The sequence below is a fragment of the Ascaphus truei genome, chromosome 22, assembly GCF_040206685.1.
Source record: "Ascaphus truei isolate aAscTru1 chromosome 22, aAscTru1.hap1, whole genome shotgun sequence".
Lineage (NCBI taxonomy): Eukaryota > Metazoa > Chordata > Amphibia > Anura > Ascaphidae > Ascaphus > Ascaphus truei.
In genome coordinates, this window is record NC_134504.1 from 15297136 (window position 1) to 15304780 (window position 7645).

At 43.8% G+C, this 7645-nt stretch overlaps 1 protein-coding gene across 1 annotated transcript in view; it reads right to left on the minus strand.

Moving 5' to 3' along the window:
- GPR142 (G protein-coupled receptor 142) overlaps positions 1-7204 on the minus strand; it is a 30239-nt gene extending 23035 nt beyond the window's left edge. Inside the window, exon 1 of the mRNA XM_075580074.1 lies at positions 7096-7204. The gene's annotated coding sequence lies outside the window, so the exon portion shown is untranslated. The remainder of the gene's footprint in view (positions 1-7095) is intronic.
- Between the last annotated feature and the right edge of the window lie 441 nt (positions 7205-7645).

Sequence of the window (7645 nt, forward strand, 5' to 3'; positions counted from 1 at the left end):
GTTTTTGTATTAAATAACCCTAGAAGACTGTGTCGGGAAGAACCCAGACAGACGTCAGCACTACAAAAGAGGGGCGTTTGTCACATATGGTGGAGAATGCGGGCAGACACTAAAAAGTCTGTGGGTTTGCAAATAAATGCGGGGGGTTAAAATGGCCGCCCAGCTGAACTAAAGTACAGATGCAATGAGTGAAGTCTGTCCCACTGTGTATATCAGTTGTGCTTCTAGCATACACAGAGAATGTGCGAAGTGTGGATGCAATAGCACCCTGAACCCAAACAGAAAACCAAAATGTTTTGCTGAAGGAAAAAAAAAAATTTTGCATCTAGCAAGTGCTGTTTGTAAAGCTAATGCCTTTTGCTGAAGTGAGTGAATTTGCAGCTAGCAAGTGCTGTATGTAAGCTGCTGAAGTAAGTGAAATTGCAGCTAGCAAATTGTCCCTGCCGGGTTTCTAAAATGGCCGACGTGAAATGTTTGTTGTGTAATGTACGTAACCATACAAAACAGTGTCCCTTCAGGCCATACTATGATCACGACCCTGGAGGAGAGCCGTACCCACAGATGAATTTAGTATGCTGGGCCTGTCGTGAAGTAGGTCACATGGAAGATGTGTGCCCCAAAATTTTCAAAGACAAACAGCTGCAAAAGCAAGCAACGCCCTGTGAGTGCAAGCAAGATGTGGAAGCTGATAACAGTGAGTGTGTGCCCAGGACCACTGATATCTCTGGAGCTAATAAAGAAAAAAGAAAGAAAACTGTTCCTCAAGTCACAGGGGAAGTGACCGAGCCACTTGAACCTGCACTGTCAGGACATGCGTCAGAAAGGCGCCGAGATGAGCAACAGCCCATAGGGCCTGGCGCAATCGTCCCAGGAATGACGACACGCCTAGAGATGACAAAGGCTACTGCTACCATCATAGGCAGAGAGCCAAGCGAATCAAAGAAAACAAGAACTGACTGGAAACTATGCTATGAGATGTCCCAGAAAGATGTGCAAAACTTCATCACAGAGTTGGGGGTTTCTCGGCAAGAGGCTAGCGCGCTTAAAGCAGAGCTGGAACTCTCACGCCATGAGGTCTACGCTCGCAGCACAGAGCTGTGTACATTGAAGAAAACCTATGAGAATACCCTGAGTAATTTAGAGACTGTAAAAAGAGAGAATGTAAGTCTGACACAGAAAAATTCAGACTTGACTGACCAGATCAGTGAAGGTGATGAGAAGCTTCACCAAGCAGAAAAAGTGGAGAAGCAATTGATCCAGGAAAAGTTAGAAATGCAGGAAGCACTGCAGAATACAGAATCAGCGGCGATCCAGGCGACACAAACTGCAGAGCTCCAAAAAATGGAGGCGCTGATGCAAACCCAGAGCAAGCACCAGAAAGAGGTGAAGACCCTGAGGGAGGTCTGGCACGATCAGGTTGAAGAGCTGCAGAAGCAGATGGCTGAGCGCGAGATACAGTGCGCCAAGAGAGAGGAGGTGTCCGTCCGTCAGGTGGTTTGCCTGACACTGCGCTATAAAAGCGAGATGGCCGATATCTACAAGCAGCTGGACCACACGGCAAATGAGGGGGCCCGGCTGCAGCTGGAGCTGGACAAGACCCGGAAGGAGCACCTGCAGCTGCAGGTCAAGAATAGAGAAAATGAAACAGAGTTAAACCTCGCTCTGAAACAGATGACGGACATGGGAGAAGCGGCTAAAGTGGTTCAGTCGGGCTATCAATCCTACCTCCTAACCAAGCAAGCTGTACGTTCCTATACGTGTATCTTCAATGCTGTTGCAATATTACGATTTGCTATAAAGATGAAGTTGGAGAAAGAGATTCCAAGGCTAAAAGAGACACGGTCACAAAAGGAGACCAGGGAAAGTAAACTCAATGCCCTCACTGATGACAAAGAGGAAGGAGAAAGAATTGACTTTGATTGTGCTGCTGTTATTCCAGAAACAGATAGGCACCCTCCTGAGAATATACTCCCTGATCTGGGATTCAAAAATCCAGATCCTCAATTTCATTTACGTTGTCCAGAAGATTATCAAACTAGTGGACACACCCAGGACAACACAGAAGATGTTTTAGCCAAGTGGGTGGCAGTTCCTGAAAAAACAAACTTGTTGACAGATCCTGATGACATGGTTAATATGGACTACGTTTGTACAGAGGCAACTAGGTCTCCAAAACCCAAAGGCGTGGTAATGGCCACAAAAGGGAAATCAAAGATTGAAAAGAAAAAACAACGAAGGTTAACACGGCGCCTGAATAGTTCCATATCTCACCAATCTGGACCACACTGTGGAGCCAAGGAGAATCTGGTCCAAGGGTCTCATCAGAAGCTAAAGAAACAGTCCAGTCATTTGCAGGTTGCAGCGGGCTATGAAATAAAGTCAAAGGATGCAATAGACTGGAAGTCAAAAAAAAAAAAAAAATGTTTGGGGGAACTGACCGATTTATTTTTTTTATTACACGTGTGGACTATGTCACGGACACTTAACTATGCAAATAAGCATTTTGTCAATATTACAATGTTATATTGGTTCTCTGTGTTGAAAATGTAGCTAAACTACAAATTAATATACAGGGTTGATGGCCCTTAAGATTACAAGGCTGTAGTATAAGAGAAAAAATATTGGTAGCTTGCAATATGGGAAAAAAAAAAAATGCCCTTTTCGGTTGGTAAATTTATAATGAAGTTCATATTCGTGTCATGTAAATACTTAATGTTGTACTGAGCAGTTAGCTCAAGTATTTCAGGTAGGACGCTCACCCCAGTGAGGTCCATGGCCGCTCACCCCAGTAGGTGTGAGCTGGGGAGGGGGATATGTGACATAGTCCAAAGATGTTAGGCAGCTTTCTGCCCCATTTTAGAGCAGAAAGTGCAGGAATAGCTAAAAATGATCCGTTCCACAGCTTCCCATTACCTCAGGCAGCTGGATGGAAAATCCAGACCACAGATTACAATGGCTCTAGTTCTCCCTCACCTGCTCTTCTAATCACATGCACAGGTATTTAGAGCAGAGAGGTTTTGCATTTGACTCTCTCTCCTTAGAGCCTGGAGGCTGGGGGTATCGCTGCTCCCCTGTTTCCAGTTTCGGGGTTGACGGCCCCTCCAAGTATCACAGTACCAGAGGATTTGCCTGGACACGGGACCGAGTTCCCACCACGAACAGATAAGACCAAACAAATGTTTACTGCTGTTGCTAAAAGACTATGCTGTATCTAAGTGACCCTAAATGAGAGAGCATTGTTTTAAGCTGGGGAACCAGGTTAGTTGGCCAGCAGCTGTTAGAGAGACTGATTCTATGTGTAGTTAGATCCCTGAAAGGGATAGGATTTTGTTTATATAATTTGGTTTCTTTTTACTTGAAATAACAGTGTGGGAAATACTGTAACAATGAAATGAGTGAACTGCTGAATGAAAGTATCTGAGTACCTCTAACCTACACATGTTAAAGCTGCAGTACCTTACTTGGATGAAAATAAAGCAGGCAGAAGCCTGAGTTAAGCAGCTTAATACTTTGCATGATCCTGTTTTTGTATTAAATAACCCTAGAAGACTGTGTCGGGAAGAACCCAGACAGACGTCAGCACTACAAAAGAGGGGCGTTTGTCACAGTATGTATCTGTGTGTGTATGTATGTATGTATGTATGTATGTGTATCTATGTATGTGTGTGTGTGTGTGTGTGTGTATGTATGTATGTGTATCTATGTATGTGTGTGTGTTTGTATGTATGTATGTATGTGTATGTATATCTGTGTGTATGTGTGTATGTATATCTTTATTTATATAGCGCCAGTCATGTACCCAGCGCGTCACAGCAGTAATACACGGGGCATAATAATATAACACATAATGGGAATAAACGCTACAGGCATGAAAGTAACAATAGGAAAGGGAGATCCTGCCCCGAAGAGCTTACAATCTATGTGTCTAATATGTGAGTGTCGGCATGAGGGTATTTTCGTATTACTTGTGATAAATGCTGCATGACACTGAAATGTCAACGGTCCCCCAGGTTATGAATGTACACATAGTATATGTACTATAAGTTAGGGGTGCTCAACGCCAGTCCTCAGGCCCCCTCCCCCCCCTCCCCCACCAAACAGGTCAGGTTTTCAGGAAATCCCAGCTTCAGCTAAGGTAGTTCAATCGGTCCCTGCTTCAGCACAGGTGGCTCAATCAGTCCCTGCTTCAGCACAGGCAGCTCAAGTCTCTGATTGAGCCACCTGTGCTGAAGCTGGGATGTCCTGAAATCCTGAGCTGTTAAGGGGAGAGGAGAGGGGGAGCTTGAGGACTGGAGCTGAGCCCCCCCCCCCTGATGTATATAACACAGGGGTGAGTGATGTGGGGTTCGTGGGATGTGTATGTAGGTGACAGGTGGGGTGATATCATAGTGTTATCAATTAGGCAGATTTGGCCATTCTCTAATCAACGTATCATACATGAAAGTGTGGAGAGAAGAGTGGAGGAGAAGGAGGTGGACGGCCAGATGGTATATATACAGTATATATATATATATTTTTTTTTTTTAATTATTTTATTATTTTTTTTAATTTAAGTTATGGTGGATGAAAAAGGCAACAAGAAACCTCCACCGTTGGCATACAGTATAGCCAATAAAGAATATCACTTGTGAGCAAATTCACGTGTCTTAGACAGGTTTGCACCCCGCCTTTCACCATTATCACCCAGCACACAGTGCTTCCACTGCAGCAAGGGATTCTGGGAAATGGCATTCAAATGAGCACACAATGTGTCACCCTTTGTCTGGAATATCCATTCGCATGGAGCCCATTTAAGCAGATGCACCGCCTTTCACACAGCTTTTAAGCACAGCATGGGATTAGCAAAGCAATATATACACATCATTTAAGTTATGGTGGGTGAAAAAGGTGACAAAAAAGTATTTTTGTTGCCTTTTTAACCCACCATAACTTATATAAAGTGTGGTAAACCTACCCGGCTTGAGAATTGCAGAGTGAGTACAACCAACCTCACGGTGATGAGACCCAAAAGGTCGAAACGACTGTCTGCGAGTGGTTTCACTGGCTTTGCATCTAATCCCATGCTGTGCTTAAAAGCTGTGTGAACAGCGAGCATTTGCTTATAAGGTTTCCATGTAAAAATGGATTTCAGGCAAAAGCTGACACATTGTGTGCCCATTTGCAAGTCATTTCCCAGAATCCCTTGCTGAAGTAGAAGCACTGTATGCTAGGTGATAATGGTGAAAGGCAGGGTTGCAGACCTGTCTAAGAGATGTGAATGCGCTCACAAGTGATATTATATATATACTGTATATGACAGAGTACAGCAGAAACAAAAATGAATTTACTGACTTTTTCTTAATCAGAAGATCAAACGTAGAAAGTTAGAACCGCAGCCGTATAATACAAACACTTGGAGATAAATGTGTGTTCTGGGTAAGTGCAGCGTACGCAGAAATACAGGCGGGTCGTGTATCTCAGGATGTTCCGTGAAACCTTAAACCCCTTAGGGCCATCTTGCAGAAAAGGGTCTCATCCCCCGCCCTGTGCATACTGTATGTATTGAATATCCCAGTCCATGTGCCCTGTGAGATTTAACACCAGTGGTCTCTGGCTTTATAAATCCCTCTCAAATTCATTGCTTGCTATTTTTCAGTGGGAATAAAGCCCTTTTGGAGAGCGATTTCCGTTAATAATCTTTGTATTATTTATGTGTTGTGTTATATCGTCTGTGCGCGCCTGTGATACGCACTCACATCGAGCAGCTTTGTAAGAATATTAATATGCTGACACACTGTGTAATCATATATAGCACAGACCTCAGAATATACATTTCCAAATGGAATTAATGTAAAACACACAGATTTGTGTAAATACCTGAGCTCTTCATTTATTTGATATACTGTGTGTGTGTGTGTGTGTGCGTGTGTGTGTGTGTGCGTGTGCGTGTGTGCGTGTGTGCGTGTGTGCGTGTGTATCCAACACCAGTTCTCCTTACCCCCAACTCGTCAGGTTTTCAGGATATCCCAGCTTCAGCACAAGTGGCTCAACCAGTGAGGCTGAGCCACCTGTGCTGAAGCAGGGACTGATTGAGCCACCTGTGCTGAAGCAGGGATATCCTGAAAACCTGATCTTGAGGGTGTCTTGAGGACTGGAGTTGTGCCCCCCCCTCCTCCCCCCCAGAAGTGCCTGGACACGATGCATTGTATGTGAGAGCTCGGACTGATGCAGAAGACATTCAAAATGATACAAAGGCTTTATTTCTGAAAAACAATTGGCATCATTTAGCTAGTTTGAGGTCACACAACCCACGCACCACCCGCCGCCTCACACCCTAGCAGGACCCCCACTCGCAGACAGCACTCACAACTCACGCGCCACCCGCCGCCTCACACCCTAGCAGGACACACGCCTCACATTTTTACATCACTTATGGCACCAAAATATACATTGTACTGTGGTGTGGTTACAATAAACCATTTTTATACAACATCGTATTACATTTTCTTCCATCTTTCTTTTCAATATTATTATCCAACCTTTACAACAAACAGTCACCTATTGTTCCACGATTTATAAATAATACTACCTATTACGCATTTACATCCCGGGCAACGCCGGGTCTCTCAGCTAGTATATATATATATAAAATAAAAAACGAATAGACAATACCGTTCTGTGGCTAACGAAATATATATATATATATATATATATATATATGTATATATGTGTGTGTGTGTATATGTGCGTGTGAGTGTTTAGAATATACACACAACATGCACATATATATTTTATAATTAGAAGTGTTAATGAAATAAATGTGTCCATGTGATGTGGGTACATGTACAGTTACACCTATATACACGATAAATATATATATATATGTGAAGGGGTTGAGGCACACACTTAGATAGTATGGACCAGACTGCAGCAGAGATGCTGCTATCAGAGTACCTATAAGTTGCTGTACCAAAATAACAAAGGTATAGGCAAAATAGGCAAAAATGTATTTTATTGGCCCAACGTTTCAGCTCCCCTCTGGAGCTTTTGTCAATATATATATATGTATATATCCGCCGTTCCGGAAACCCAGATTCGGGATTAAGTTCCTCTTACCTGTCTCCTCGAGGTACACGTCCCGTTTGCAATCCCGGCGGTACCCAGGACATTTCCAGGCGCGCTGAAAGCACAGAGAGAAGGGATACCGCAGGACACAGCGTCCTCCTCCCAGCCAGGGAGAAAGTGAGGTGTTCGCTGTGTGTGAGAGGGAGAGCGAGGGGGGGGGGGGTGTAGTGTGTGTGTGTGTGTGTGTGTATATATATATAATGCACAATCCTACCCAGCACCTGCATCATCTGTGTCTCCAACTGCACCCAGCGCTCCGCAGTGACTCTTACAGCAGACAAGAAATACTGTATATATATATATGTGTATATATATATAGCGCACACCCCATAGCGTCAAATTGTATAGCGCTACTATAAATATATATATATATCCTATATCCTAAAAATAGGGCTGTCTCAAGATCCACTTGGTTCCTTTGCCAAATAAACTCAATTTAACCCCTTGCACCTTGAGAGGCCTGTAACGCATTGCGGAGCAATGCGTTGCAGGCCCCTCAGACAGCAAGGGGTTAAAATTCACTCCCCTCTCACCCTAAACC